This window comes from Poecilia reticulata, chromosome 17 (assembly GCF_904066995.2).
Source record: "Poecilia reticulata chromosome 17, P_reticulata-male-v2, whole genome shotgun sequence".
Lineage (NCBI taxonomy): Eukaryota > Metazoa > Chordata > Actinopteri > Cyprinodontiformes > Poeciliidae > Poecilia > Poecilia reticulata.
The window spans coordinates 9,070,491-9,087,020 of record NC_088846.1 but is presented as its reverse complement, the minus strand read 5'-3'; the positions used below and the strand labels follow the sequence as shown (position 1 = coordinate 9,087,020).

Genomic DNA, 16,530 nt, shown 5'->3' with positions numbered 1-16,530 from the left:
ATGAATGTTTTTTTCCTTTCTTTTTTTTTTTTTTTTTTTTCTCGCTCGTGGTGCTTTGAGTCATACAACGTTTGCATGGTGGAGAACGAGAGAAGCATATGTATTTCAGACTAACACGGGTTCACAGTATTCCATTTTCAGAAGTGGGTGTGGGTGTGTGTGTGTGTGTGCGTGTGCGTGTGTGTGTGTGGAGGAAATAAATAAAGCTGGATCTCTGAAATGATTTGCTGAAGGGGACTGTTTCTATTGCTGGCCTTTAACCTTTCAGTTTATTAATTCCTCTCTGCGGTGCTGTACTCCACATGGTTATGTGTGTTTTGATGGTTGTGATAAGTGCTTCCTGCGCTCTAAAGAGTTGCAGGGCAGTCTGGGTGCGATCCAGAGCACCTGGCAAAACCCATCACACTGCAGAAAGAAAAGCTGTCCTGGTCAAACGCAACGGCGTAGATAAATAAGGCCCGCACTTTTCTGCTGAGCAGGACGGAGCGTTTCGCATGACTCCATTCATAACTCCACAGGCTGCTTTTCATTGGGTACAGAAATGTGTCTCGTAGAAAGTGTGAAAGGTCTCAACATAAATGTACATTTTAGTAAATCAGCAGATTTTTTGGGAGGAAGAAAAAAATTATATTAGATGTGAGCACATTTATTCAGTGTGGAAATAATTATTTTCAAGAAAATCCCTGTGGGCACAATTTTTATTAGTTTTAATCACTTTAGAAGGAAATTAATTGACACATTTTTTTATTTATTTATTTTTTCAAGTAGACCAGAGTTTCTGGGAATTTTAAATCACGAACCCATAACTTTCTTTTATGCTGGAGGTGTAAACGCACACAGAGCCCATTTCCTTCAGCCGCTGGCCAGGACTGGACAAACGATTTATCTTCCACCGCGCAGTGAGCAGGATGGAGAGGTGGAATCTCACTGTCAGAGGAAAAACTAGTGACATCTTCGATAACAATCAGTAGATATTTCTGTATTCTGTGTTGCTTCAGGTCATGCTAACCTCAGACTTGACCAAGTGACATCAAGAAGTCATAGAAAACTCTTCAGTCACAAGTTCTTGTAATGGTAATTATAAATAGTACTGTTGTGTTAAAGAGTTGATGGGTAAACATATCAACCTTGAGCTACCAAAGGTCGTATGGTTGATCGTTTTCTTGAAAGCATTTCTTCTGTAATATAGGAATGTACTCAAAGATGAGGGTGTTTGTTATGAGGAAATTCAACCATTTAAAAAAAAATAGACGCACCGATCCGATGTTGATATCTGTATCGGTCCCGATGTTGAAAAGTTATTTAGATTGGGTATTGGTGACAATGTGCTCAATCATAAGGACCGATATATTCAGTCTCATTCTATGCTTTATGCTCTGAGTGGCGTCATGCTGTATTATTCGATTTCTATTATATTTAAATGCCTCAATGCACTTTCTGAACCACTTGAAAGGAGGTTTGTTGCACTTTATTTTTACGAGTTAAATCAACCTATTGTTTTCTGTTTCTTTATTTTACTTTGACTGTTCTGCTCCTAAATTTCACTGAACAAATGAAAGTTGTGTTGTTTGTACATGTTTGACTAAGCTTGTGAAGCTACTGGTGTACCAGTGCAGAGTTATCAAATAAGCTTGTAATTCAGTTCATTTAAGTCAACTCGGGGTGTTTCTTTGCATCGAATCGGTATCGGCTGATGCCGAATCTCAGATAACGGGATCGGAAGTGGGGGGAAAAAAATTTGATCGGTGCGTCCCTATTTTACAGATTCTGTCCACAGTCACTATGTCCAACTGTCTTCCGGTGCTCGTTTCCTCCTGATGGCATTCTCACCTGTGCGATAATTGGCGTCGACATCACCTTCTCTCTCTCTCCTGCGAGCGCTGCACCGGGAGCGGGTGAGGACAGCGCTCAGGGTTAACCGACACGGCCGAATGCGGACGTCCCGACAGCCTTTTCGAAGGGAGAGCGAGGGAAAAACACGTCCGAGGCAGTAAGGTGGAAATGGAAGGATGAAGGTGATGGAGGGCTGAGCAGATATGACCTCTGCCTCTGCAGCTCTGCTGATGACATGAAGCAGAAGATGAGGTGGGGCGAGAGGGTGGGGGGTGAAAGGGGTGAGCAGAGAGGGGGAGACAAACTGAGCAAGGAGGATTAGGAAAGCAGCTGGTGAAGATGATCCACCCGAGAGGCGGGAAGGGAGGGCAGGGAAGAGCGACGAGGAGAAGGAGGACGCTAGAAGAAAGTGGAAGAAGGGGAGGTGCGAGAGATTGATGAGAGAGAGTGAGAAACTAATTCTCACTTCACTCTGGGATGGGAGATTAGGGAAGATTAGAGAGATAGAGTGAGGCAGCGATGGAGTTTGGGTGATAACTTCGACCACGTGTCACAGACAGATCTCTGAATGGCTAATACTCAAGGAGAGACAATGAAATGGTGACTGAGAGGGTGAGATTGTGAAGCAGATTGTGGGGATGGGGGGGGCAAAATGACTTAAAGAGTGAATGATAAGGAGGGAGCAGACAGAGTCTGAGATGGAGAGTGATAGGCGAACGAGTAGATAAGAAGGTATGTGTGCAAATCGGGCTCCAGGAGCGTCGAAATGTCCCGTAAAGCGGACGCCGTTTTTGCCGGTGTGCAGTAATCCTTGCCACGGGAGTGTAGATACAAAAAAAAAAAAAAAGTAAATCCAGGTCATCTTTCTACTTTTTCCAGCTCTCGCTTTCCCCGAGACTCCCCACTGGGATTCACTCTCTAATGCTGCGCAAGTCTTAGTGACGGTATCTTTTACATTATGTTCTTTTTCACTTTGGAAAAGAAAGGGGGGAGGGAAAAGAAAGGAAAGGGGAAACCTATTTTCTATTCCCCGACACCGACAACTATTTATTCTCCCCTTAGACTGTCCCGAAAATATTTTAGCAGACGCAGCTCTGGGGCCTTTTTGTTGCATTTTCAGGTTGAAGGGGGTGACGAAACTAATGTAAAAAAAAAAGGTGCGAAAAACCATGCGAGCGCGCAGTATGCCGGTGTGCGCCGTCGCCGAGTAGCTATATTATGCTTTGTCTGACAAATGTACGTGTCTGCATGCCGGAGCACGCGCCTGCTGCCACAGAAGTTTCTGCCGAAATGGAGAGGAAAGGGGGGAAAAAAAAGAAAAATATGTGGGGAAAACGAGAGGGGAGAGTGCTGCAGTGGCAGACTCAATCTGTCATGCAGGATTACAGTGTAAGCTCCTCCACGGCCATAGATGTGATTTTTATGAGAGACACACAGGCTTTTCTGAGGGCAGGGGCCCGTGCAATCCCGGCTCCACATTAGAGACAAAAGCAAAGGGCAGATGAGGTGGGAGGCGGATCCTTCCAGTGAGATCTTCATCGCAACACAGTGGCTATTGATACTCCTTCAACACTTTTCACATTCTGTCGCATTACTGCTGCAGGTTTTTTCTCTTTTTTTTATGCAGCAGACCTACAAAGTGGAGGCAAAGTGAGACTGTTGTCAGAAAATCATTTTTTTAACAAATTAGCAGTGATGGGCAGTAATGCGTTACTGTAATTTGATAACTTTTTTTCCAATTAACAAGTAAAATAATGGATTACATTTGCAAAACAATTTGATTATATTACCGTTACTTCCTCTGTTACTAAGCCGTGATTTTGTTTGCAAGCGTCCGTTGTCATGGTAACAGGCAGGTGAGGAGAGCGCAGCAGCACCATGCTGTGTCTAGTATGAATGTATGAATGTTACTACGTTCAGGAGAGACTGATTTAAATTGCTCCATCTTCTCGCTCACTTTCACGTTTATTTGAATGAAGACGTGAAAACACAAAAATAAAGTTTTTTTTGTGTGTGTGTGTGTTGGAATAGTATATGGTGGAGTGTGGAGACAAAATACTTCAAAAATCTTCAGAGACTGTCGCATTTCATTAAACTTTTGGTGACACAATGTGGATGAAGAGCGAAACGAAAGTTTTAAAAAGAGCCGCTTTCATTTGATCACATTTTATATGACGGAATATGCAGAAAGAACAGAATTAGGCTGGAAGATATAATATTGCTTTATACTATATTCACATTGTGCATCTTTTCTTTCTTTTTTTTTTAAAGTAAACTAAGGTGATTACTTTTGGAAATAATCAGTAAAATAACCATTGCTTTCTAGGGGAAGTAATTAGTTACTAATTAAAGTTTCCAAGTAACTTGACCAACACTGTAAAGGACAAACCACATAATTTAAATGCAGCATAAATACTTAACTTTAGAGATCACTTATTCATTAAATATTTAAATGTAAATCCAGTTTAGATCTAAGCATATTCATGTGTTAGAATGGCCCAGTCAAAGTCCAGATGTAAATCCAATGGATACTCTGGCAAGTCTAGAAAAAAAAAAAAATGTGTAGCTTTTCACAGAAACTCTCCGTCTCAGTTTGGGTTATTTTGAAAGAAAAAGGAATATTTTGCTACGCCAAGCTGGTAGAGAATTGCAAACCATAAAACTTAAGTATTATTACCTTCCCACTTCACAGTTGTGTGCTACTTTGATTTGATCTATCACATTAAATCTCAACAAAGTACACTAAAGCTCGGAGCGGTAACATTACAAACCATAAAAAAGAAAAAGAAAAGTTAAAACTTTGGCAAGCCGCTGTGCTGCTACCTTCAGTTCCTACAAGACTGGAGTAAAGGAGCAATTTGGGTTCCCAGGATCTCTGTGGCTTCATATTCTGGTGGAAAGAAACTCAAAACATAATTTTCTTTTGATTCCAGGAGTTACGGTGGAGTCCGCTCATGTCTGCGTTTTGTCTTTTTTTTTTACCCCTCTGAATGCAAACCCCCAGCGCTGCGGTGAAGGTCGAACATCCAAAACGACATACATTTTGAAAATGTTCCACACGAAGCAAGACAAAAGGAGAGAACCCCCCCCAAACAAAATCACCCTGAAAACAATTTGACAAACTTTAGATTTCTCGCTGCACACGCCTCGAAAGGGCAAACAGAGCTTTGGAAATTGTTCCTCAGCTTTCAAGTGTTTCCTTTGAACAAAAACAAAAACAAAACCGTCGCCGACATTGCCGGAAGGTTGGGGAAAAAATCGCAACACGCTGACCCATGTGCTGCTCGGCAGATGTTGCCACATGAACTCTTGATCATCCTCGCTGAAAAGAAGATCCGTGCCGCAACGCTGACGCGTCGCCGCGCAAACACGCACGAGGCGCTCGGCTTTTAATTTTCACGTCCTTCATCGTATCATGAGCTGAGGTGGCCGCGTGCGCCGCGACCTGCCGGAGACGGCGACTTAAACGCGTCGCAATCTGCTCCGTCTCCCCGGGCCGCGGGAAAACAAACAGACTGGCAGACTGACCCAAATACACAGAGACAAAGGCGAGATGAGTTTGAGAGTCGGGCAACGTCATTATTAGAATAACAACAATAAACCGCCTGTAACGGCGCAGGAGAGGAGCACGGCAGCATGAAAGTCACAAAAAGAAAGGAAGGAGCTACACATACATATCCATACACGCAGATGTATATGTATTTATACCTTAATAAGGCCGGGGGACTGTGTAGCTAGACGGCATGAGTTTCCTGTCGGGTTCGGCCAGCAAGGCAAAGCAAAGGTGTGAATTACAAAGAAGCGGGACACGACAGCATCCCCAGGACAGATGATTCAGATAAAGCGCTGCATAAAAAGCAGCCTCACCATTTATGCAAGGCGGGCAGCGTCTTAGCTGTTGATGAAGTGAAATATAGTTCCGATTCCTGCGCTTTTGTCATCTTTCTTTTTTACAACTTCCTTTGCGGCTTCGGGCAGGTTTATGTCTTGTAACGTCTCTCTGTAGCACCGGGTCACAGCTGATAAAGGTTCCAGTCAAGTCTGTGACTTACATGGTTGTTCTTTATGTCTTTCTGCTTTTTATGACACGGTTTCAGTGCCCTTTTGTAATCTCAAAGTGTGTTTACCAGGGTTGGATTTCTTTTTTTTTTTCTTTCAAAATCTTGTGTGTAAACCATGGAGGAAAGACGATGTCCTGCACTAAAAGATGTGGGATTTGTCCTGCCCAATGCATCTATACAAGCTTGATAATAATCTTTAATAATCTGACTCTTATGAATCCTGACCTTGGGCAAAACTAGGGCTGAAACAATTAATCGGATTATGGGTGATTAATCGATTCATTAAAATGATCGTCAACCCATTTAGAAATCGATTAATCATTACCTGGGGTATACAAGTTCAAAAAAAGGCAGTTTGCTAAAAGAAAAACATGCTCAGAGCAGCATTTAAGCCATAACTGTTCAAAAAAGATTTAGCTTTTAAGATGAAAAATACTTTGTAAATATTTTCCACCCAGAAATCCTCAAGTGGCATTGGTTAGTTTCACCTGGTTGAGATTCTAATCCAAAAAAGCAATTAATAGATCGGCCTTCTCTGTATTGATAGGCTGAGCTTTTCACATGATGTTGACGTTTCAAAGTATTTTTCTCAGCTGCAGATGCTACAAATAATCAAGCCTGCACTAAAAGGAATGCTCTGCCGCTGCATTTCAGGCGATAAAATGTTGACTTAAAAAGGAAACTGAATTATTTGTGGTATATTTTAATGTATTTTAAATATTACATCAAATGCTTAGGTGGTTAAATAAAAAAGAAATCTGTAGAGTATGCCCATTTTTTATACAATTGATCAGAATAATCGATTACAAAAATAATTGTAACCATTCAACTTATCGGTTTAAAGCATCTTTACACATGCCTATGTGGGCGCAAACCCACATAAGAGGTTTATTAACAGAAATGAATTGACTAGTAAAAAAGAAGACAATAAATATGGAATCCCAGTGGACTGACTCTCTTTGTGAACCCGTTACATCATAAATCTGATCAAATAAGTGCTCAGTTTTGTAGGAATTTCATTTTTAAAATTTTTATATCATGCGGTTCTTTGGTTTTAAATTGACATCCACACTTAAAGACCTTGAGTCGCACTCATCGCTTGGCTCCTATAAAATACGTCAAGTAGTCATGATTCTGTGAATGCTGCATGGAGGATGCATTCAGAGCAGAGAATCCCGGTGCACAGTGCCGGCGTACTAATCCTGCAAGAACCTAATTAACAGTCCGCCTGCTGGATCTGTCCTGGCGTCACTCTGACCTCGTCTCGGTGGGAGATGACAGAAAAATAAGATATCTAAAAAAAAATAATTTACCAAAAGAGAGAGAGAGAGAGAGAGGGAGAGAGAGAGAGAATCGGGCGGGGTAAAGCGGAATATCGATTTCCTTCAGTCGCTCTCTTTATTGGCCGGTGGCCTTGATGATGCTTTTGAAATGCACCATCTCCTCCCTGCCGTGTCGCATTATCACAGGCAACCTTGGACACGGTGTGTTCATTCATTTCCGAAACGACGCTCGTCCGGCCCGGCCGACTCTTGAAAGGAACGCCCTTGAAAGGTAAACAGCAGAGCGGCAGAGCTGAGTTATATCCCAGATGATAAAGCCCCGCCCCCTTTTCCTTCTCATAAAGAGTTACTCACTCGGGCTGACCTGGGGAGATTTGTGGCTCAACTGGATGACATGTGGGAGAACTCTTGAGTTCTGCTGTCTTATAAAGTTTCTCCTTCAGCATGTAAGAGATATTCTGCCTTTATTCACACACACGCGCGCGCACAACTTGAGGGAGACGAGGTCCATCTGCTATTCTGGAGGACTTGTGCTGAAATGTCAGTCAGCGCGTTGAGGGGATCAGATAGGTTTTTTGATGTTGCGCACGCGGCCAGGCGGAAGAGGAAGAGAGACAGTCTTGATGGGCATCAGGTGTAATTCCGGCAACTGCTCTGGCAGCTGATGACTCACGATTCCGGCTGAGCACCAACCTTGAGAAGAGCGGCTGGCTCCGAGGCGGACGGGCCCGCCTGATGTATAAACATCCCCTGACCTTTGTGCATGAAGATCATTGGAGCTGATCAGCTCCTTCGGCTTCTCAGCGGTGAAGCGGCGCGAGGGCCCGAAGGTGGAGAGATGTCAGATGTTGTTAAAGTTCAGTCGCACAATGATAATCCTCCACCGCTGCCGTGCGATGAAGACGCGACCGGGATCGTTCGACCTGAAGGAGGCTGCAGCGGCAGGTGCAAATTCATATTTGATGCCGTGTGAATATCTGCCCTTTTTTTGTTTTTATTGAATGCAACATTAATAGCTTCCAAAAGTATTAAACTGGGAGCAAAATTCTGGGGTCTTCAGTGGGTTGGTTCTGCCACTGCTGGTTGGTTTTCACCTCTTTGCCTTTCGAGCAGACGGATCGGATCGAGGGCCACTTGAACCCGCGCCAGATCAGTAAAATACGGGCCACGACAACTGTTGTCCACGTTGTGACCTGCTGGCTCGTCTCCTGGCTCTGCGATTCCCTGGATCTCCTGCTGTCGAGATTTATTTGATCTTTACGGCGCTTCTCACCGTTTGTGTCTCGTGGTGGAAACGGAAGCAGTAGCCAGGAGAATTTGCTTTTACGCGTTTTCTTTCAGACCGTTTCTGTTTCTGACTGAAGAGGTTTTGTTCTGCTCCCAGCAAGCTTCACAAAGGAAGATGACACACTGCACTCACCCTTGGTTTTTCTTGGAAAACAATCATTCGGCTTCTTTATAAATAACCATGTAATACAAAGCAACAACGGCTTCAAGCGCGGCTGTCGAACTCCAGTCCTTGAGCGTCGCTATATCCTTCAACTTTCACACACTTAAATCACATAGTTGGATCTTTAGGAGGGTTTTCTGTAGAAACGTTAGTATATTGGGAGTAATTCAGTCATTTGATTCAGTCAAATGTTGCAGGACATTGACTCAAAGACTGGACTTTTACTTCCTTGAAAAGATTATAATCTGGCATCTGCGTGAACTGTGATGATGATTCTCAGAAGTTGAGGCTTTAGCTTCAGCCTTTAGGTCAGACTGGTTTGGATTTATGCTTAATAAAGACACCAAGAGTGAAATCTGCGGTAGGTAAGATGCAAACTGCTTACAACCTTTTAACAGAAACCTAAAAAAGTCCGAACTACTTCTTTAAAGGACCATGTTTTCTATTAAAGTATTGTTAAATTTCAGTGTTTCGGTTGTGAGGTCGGTCTTGGATACAGCCGACTAAAAGCTGTTGAAGATCTGTGGCTATTTAGATTTTCAAGTAATTTTCAGCTAAATGACTAAAACTTCATTCTTTTGTCAGATTTGTATTATTTTTCTCATCAGAGCTGAAGCCGTATCTGACCTCGACACTCCCCTAATCTTTCTAGCTTATTCCCTTCCCGGCACAGAGGGGAAATAAAGACATTTTTTTTCCTTTCATTTGTTGTTTGGCACCAATTTGCATCTTTAAAAGTGTTTTTTTTTTGTGATCTCAGAGAAAAGTGTTTTCACGGAGCGTTCCCAGCTTTTTAGCAACAGTACTTTCTTTCCCTCTTTGTGAAGAAAGCAATACAACGCTGAGCGTGATGGAGTCAGAGATCATGAAAAACTCCTCAGTAGACGCGAAACTCGACTGAATCGTCAGGTCGAAACTTTTTTTTTGTGTGTTTTGTGCTGCAAGACGCATCAGTATCTGGTTCGTCGGAAAGTGGGATAGGAAGCCTGGAAATATGAGCATTTATAGGAGGTTGGGGGGGCATATTTATAAGTTTCATTTCATTATTTTATCTGTAAAAATAAACTCTTTTCCAGATCTAAATTAGTTCAATATGATATTTTTAAATATACATTTGCATCTGTAATTGCTCGGAAAACGATTAATTTAAAAGCGTTTCTTAGTCGAACCTTAAAGATGTTTATGCGGCTGTTAGCGATTTCCAGGATGAAAGCATAATGCGTCTCTCAGCAGCTCTGAGCTCAAATCAATGAAAAAGTTTCTGTTGTCGAGAGTCATTTTAATAATATGGCAGAGAAAACGGTGACAAAGGAGCGCTTCTCAGCAGCTCAGAGCAACAAAAGTGCTGCTGTTTGGAGAACGTGAACATTCACGAGACGGAAACTATGACTTTGTGCAATAAGCATGTTAATTTGGAGACCAATTCTGAATTCAGCAACTGATTATTATAAATTTAGTAACAGTTTTGTCTCAAATAATGAGAACCAATTGATGGATTTCTGTGTTAAAGCAATTACATTTTGCTTTAAAGTTTTGCGTTAATTTTGTGTGGATTACGACTGTAAAATCAATCCAACAAAGCAACCAGAATCCACATCGCCCGTCACGTTCCACCTCCACTTTGTGATTTCACACACGTAACCCTACGGCAAGTCGTCTCAGTAGGGTTAATAAACTCTAAAATGATTTCTTTTGCAAAGTATAATAACAATTTTATGTTTATTTGTCACTAGCTGAGGAGGCGTTTGTGCGACGGCAGCACACCTGACCTGTGCAGGAGCAAATATTGTTCCTACAAGAAAAGAAAGTAAAGAAAAGAAAATGAGGTCCAGATATTTAAAGAAAGGGGGGAGAAAAAACGTGGCATTCACATAGAATAGAGCCGTTCAGTTTTGACAACTTGTGACATTGCCTGTACATTGCCTCAGTTATTTCTGCACTTTCTGTCATATTCCCATTCCCTGCATGTCACCAGCTGCTGTCCCTTTTTACTCTTGCTGCTCTATATTCTCCGGAATGCGGCAGGAGAAACGAGGCTGCTGATTACCTTTTAATGGGGAGCAAAACTGAACTGAAAATGGATCTATAGTCTCTATGACCGGCATCTTTACCTTTTAGTACTTGTATCTAAATCGTCCAGTGAACCGTTCTGACTGCTGGACACAGAGAATCATTAAATGTAGGTGTTTCAGTCACTTCCATGGCCACAGGTGTAAAACTTCAACACCTAGGCTGTATGTACCAACTTGTGGTAAATTCCTTAGGTATTAAATATTCCACTTTGCGCTGTTGTTTTGTGATATTATGACACTTTGGAAGGGATTTGGGAAATGGCATTAACTAGGCCACATAAGATTAAATACAGATTAATTCATTCTCTGGAGTCAGCAGTAGCAGACCTCCTAATTTCATGTACTCTCTTGATTAGCTTGATGACGATGGATCGGGTTTTCACAGCCGAGCAGCTGCATCCAAAGCTTACATCACCGAGTGAAAATGTGTTCTCTGGAAGAACTGGGATCATTTCTCAACCACCAGATTAGTTTGATATTGATATTTGTTGGGGGAATTTAACTTGTTTGATTGCATCAAATATAAAGTTTGGTGTTGGGTGGATTAACCATGTTGATCTTTCTTTTTTTTAAGCAGCTGCACGTTTGTTCTAGTGAAAGGAAGCTGTTTGAGGATTTCAAAATGGCAACTTTTTTGGGAATGTTTGAAGATGTTGCTAATCCAATACAACTGCTCCACCCCACAGAGCTAGGTGCTTATGGACGCAGATATGCGAGTTTGGCGATGAGGAACTTGACTGGCCTGCAGACTCCCAACCTCAACCCAACACCTCTGAGTTTTATTGGAGTGGTGACTATGAGCAAGGCAACATTGTCCAACATTAGTGTCTGACCTCACAAATGTGCTTCTGAAAAAAATAGTGATAAATTCTCATAAACACACACCTAAAAGTATGTCGAGACAATTTTAAGTAAGTAAAACTTTGAAGATAAGAGTCAGAAAGTGCTTCAACAAACAAAATAAACACACAAAACAGAATGAATCAAAGTCAGATTTAAACAGAGAGGACATAGCCGGTCTTTAAAGGGAAGCCGCTGAGACCGCTCATCTGACTGACGTGCTAAGCTTTTGCGTCCATCTTCTGTACTGTTCAAATATTGATGATCGACAGTGGAGACATATTGGGGAAACTTGTTGACAATTCACTAGAACGTCACATTTTAATTTTCAGACTGAAAACCAGCCAACAGCATCTTCCATTCATTGTCCTGAGAGCATGCCATCCACTCAGTCAACAGGTTCTGCTACATCATCTTAATTTAAGCTCTGATCATACCTTCCTTCTAATCAAAGGAAAAAGTAACACTAACCTGCACATAAATACTAATCAACCTGTCAGATTTCTGTATCTGGTTAGTTTACTTTAGCAAAGTTAGTTTTCAGAACAGAAGAGACGTAACTTGACATGTTTGTGTGTAGCGTCAAGGTAAGAAAGAGAAGTTGAATCCTTAGCTTGACCGTGTTTTCCATTCTAAATTCACTTTTTTTGTTTTTGTTTTAGTTAACAGAGGTGATATTGGGTGATATTCTCCAAGCCATGAATTTGTCTGGTTATTGTAACCCTCTGATGTATCTGCAAGCCAGGCAAATCCAAAGCCCCTCCCTCCGTTGTCACACTGAGTATTTTTAGTCTTAATCTCACCAACAGGCAAGCGGCCACCTTTAAGTGGACTGAAACGTTGAGCCGTCGACATGCAAAACGTAAATTCATCCCGCTATCTTCCTCTGCCCCCCCCAACACTCCTCTTGTTTCCACACACCCAGTGGGGAGTCCAGTGTCCAGGCTGCCTGGTTTACCAGGAGAGATTGGGGCCTGCTGTCAATATCTCTGTGGGGCTGAGGTGGTTGACAGAGGTCGCCGGCCAACAAAGGCGTTTTATATGTTTACAGACGAAAACTCTGTGCCACGGCCGCTTCTCTCCCCCTGACAATGACAGGTCCGCATTTTACCTGCCATGGTTCAGAGCGGGACTGGAGCTGCTTCACGGAGCTCTGCACTTAAAACGGCCCGGTCGGTCTTCATAAGACCACCGATTCCCCACCCCACAAAATCTTCCTCTCACTCCCCCTCGCCCCCACCTCGGTAGCTGCCATCCTCCACTGATGCACATACTGATACACCCAAGAAACATAGATGCTTCCTCTTGGTCTTTTCTTCTTTGCTGCCTCTCTTCTGGAGCTCGTCTTTGTTCTTCCATACATAATTCTTTTGGGATTGATGCTTTTTCTTTTCCACTGGTGTGAGGGAGGGCTGCCTTTTCTTTTTTTTCCCCTTTCTTTGACTTTTCCTGCATCCACAGAGTCGATCCCCTGAGATTTCTTTACGCCTCCTACCAATTCACATTTAAATGGCTATTCTGTGTATGCTCTGGTTTTTGGTGCCATTGACTTAGTGTGTGCGTGTGTGGGTGTGTGTGTGTCCGTGTGTGTGTTTTTTGGAAAACAGATGAACAAGCCTTTATGATTCCAGTTATTTTTTTATGGATGAATGTGGCAATAAATACATTTGGCTTCATGGTGAATATATTTTTCTATGGGGCATGAAGTCCATAGTCATATATGTGAATCTTTGAGGACAGATGCTCACAGGTACGCTGTGTGATGGGGCGTTTGCGTGATTAATGGATTGGCTATTTAAGGAGAGGCAGTTTAGACACCAAAGCAAAAAAGATGAATCGTGATTAAAATTTTCGGTCTCGTTAAGTTGTTGACGGCTCACAATCGATGGTGAGGATCTGCTTCCAATACTAACGAACCAAAGCCTCTGAGCTGATGAGTTTTAGGAGGCACGGCAGAAGTAAGGGGAAAATAATTAAGTTATTCATTGCCCCAATTTATCAATTCACTGAGACATACGATGCACCCTCTTTCAATTATAAGTTTTCACATATCGGGACATAATAAAGAGTGTTCTGGCTCCCGCCACAGCCTAAAATTAAGCAAATAAAACCTCAGAAGAAGAACTGCAACGCATCTTATTGCTCATTATTTAGTGAATTAAACACACTCATCGACAACCCTGTGAAAAGCTCTTGAAGAAATTGGAAGAAACTTTGGCGTTTATTATTCCAGAGTGGGAAAGATTATTTACAAGTTGAGTGCAGTCAGCACGGTTTCCAGTTTTCCTATAAATGAGCAGTGCAGCAAATTTCTGCAAGACCACACTGTGCAGTACTTAAGAAATTACAGTAAACACAGTGACAAAATTAGGGTTGGTTTGAGAGGAGAAGGCTCATTTCTCAAAGGAAAACATGGCAGCATAGGTAAAAATCAGCAAAAACCATATCTGAAGAAAGCATAAAACAATATATTTCAGAATGACAATAAGACAAAAAACAAAGGGACTACTGCATGATGGCCTTTTTTGAGGAAAATCTAAACAGCCTAGACACAAATGCCTCTCATCTGTGTCTCAGATTACATTGGTGACCCAATATTCTCATATCATGCTTTTGCTGTCTGTACTCATAAAGATTTGCTCGCCTCAGTATGCTGAATGCTTGAAACTAAGAGTGAATGTGAGGCTGTAGCTGCTGTTAATTTACCTAAACTTATTTGACCTGTTCAGATCAGAGCATTTCAATTTTATTTGTAGACAGTCAGTCGGTCCTTAAGTATGAAGAAATACATCAACAAGTTGGCAATGTCACAGAAAAAGCAGCATCACCGGTCCTGACGCAGCTGAATACTGTGAATTACACACCTTTGATTCCAACATACTTGTGTTATTCAGAACCGGGGGTGCATTAAAAATGACACACATTCTGCAAATTTATGAATGAACTAGGTGTTTCATGTTTTTGACTTTTGAACTAACACAACATCCGGTTTCCAATACAGTGGCACGGAACCGGTCAGCAGCATCGGAAACAAATGGCTCTAGAACAGTGTACAGGTTGTGTGTACTATAACACCCGACCTCCCAAAGAGGATGACTTTATAAAAAGACTCATGTGGACACACAAAAGATGACTCATTTTAATGAACACACTGCCACTTGGTTTTGGTTTATGTCCAAAAACAGTGTAACGGGAGTTTATACAAAGAACCAGATGATATTGTGCCCATCTACCGGAAACCTCAGTATTGAAAAAGGAAGATGTTACTGTTCACTCTATGTTTACATTACAATGCAATTTAGTTGGACTAAAGTGTGCGTTGGTGGTTGTACTTTCAGAAAAAAAAAACTTGAACAGCATATTTTCAAAAGCAATCATTGCCCACCGCATCACCCCATAAGCCTTATTTACTCTTAGGAAAATCATTATACCTTAGTAAAGCCAAGTGCGGACTCTCTGCCCCCATCCTGTTTCCATAAGGACACGAACGGCAGTTCCATCGAGTTATATTATAAAACTCTAATGAAAAAATATGACCTGCCCATTGCTTCGTACTGCGACAACACAATTATGCTCACTTACGCTGTGCGGCCTGATGCGCCGAGTCTAACCACCGCTCTACGTTAAAGGTGCCCAGCTCAGTGTGAAACCGTGCATCACAGATGTCTCCGCCGTTCTGAACGGTGTTGCTCCCAAAAACTGGTGCAGAAGATCAAGAGGACTGAAGAAAATAAGATATTTTTTTCTGCTTTTCTTTATTTTTGTGCTTCAAAGAAAGGTTCACACTGTCAGTACCTCCCACGCAGAGATGTTTGAAATTTGTTCAGTGCAGACGCCGGGGGCGCCCCCCACCCCCTCCGTGTTAATATTCAGCCCTGCGTCTGACCACCTGCCCGGGGTTTGTTAACAAGATGCCCGTGGAAATGATTGCCTGGTCATCAAACTCCCAGCTGATAGGTTCCTCTGGGAGGGAGAGAGAGGGAAACAAAGGACTCTGGACACTGAGTTTTCCTGATTGCCCACTCTTGCTGTACATTGGAGACAACGTTTATCTAGTCCCAACCTCACATTTGTATATAACGCATTCTCTAAAATCTCCACGGCGGGGCTTTCTGTGAGTCTCTTCCGCAACTCCGAAGTCGTATCCTACATTTTACCGCTCGGTGACTCGATTTATACGGACAATTACAGTCCTGTCGCCTGTCGACAAGATGGTTGCCAACGAGACACCTGTCACTTCCAATGCTGCAAGACCGGGGAAGGGAAGGGAAGGGTAGAGGACTGGCCAATTGATTGAGGGCCGAGTGCACAGAGGGTGAGGGACGTGGTGACAGGCTAGTGATTGACACGGATGAGAGGGAAGAAGAGAGGACGGCATTGAGCAGCGACGAGGACAGAAAGCTAAACAAGAGCAAGAGTAAGGAGAGGGGTGGATCGAGGGATATTTACAAAGATAGAAGAAACAGGTGGTGAGTGGGAGAGGTGGGCGCAGAAGAGGAGGGGGAGGGGTGTTTTTTTTTTTTTTCTTTCACCAAGAGTTTTGCCTTGCAAAAGCCTTCGGGCCGCCTTTTCGCATTTTCACAGTGAGAAACTCCAGTGTAGTTCACGGCGTTTTATGTGGTAAATGGAGAAGCCACCACAAAAAGCGCATCGGTGTAAAATGCAAAAGGAATGGACGCACGGTTTTTAAGGGATTTTCAAACTTTCAAAATCTGAAGGAAAAAAAATGGGTTTTGGTGTTGCCCTGCGATAGACAGGAGACCTCTCCAGGGGTTCACTCTGCTTCTCGCACCAATCCTCCCATTTCCATCTGCATCGGTAAGCAGATGGAAACACAGACACCTGATTATGTTGTAAAATAGGCTGGCAAACTGGGGAAAATAAGGTCGCCACGTCATTTTCACCCAGTACAGGGGGAAAAAAAAAAAAAAATTCCCATCACACAGAAGGAATGCAATTTTCTGTCGGATGAATACGTGCCCCTTGGATAT

General features: G+C 42.5%; 1 protein-coding gene across 4 annotated transcripts in view; it reads left to right on the top strand.

Annotated features, from left to right (window-relative positions):
• The window catches only part of cdh24b (cadherin 24, type 2b), a 220,563-nt gene that overhangs the window by 58,454 nt on the left and 145,579 nt on the right, over positions 1-16,530 (top strand). The window lies entirely within an intron of this gene.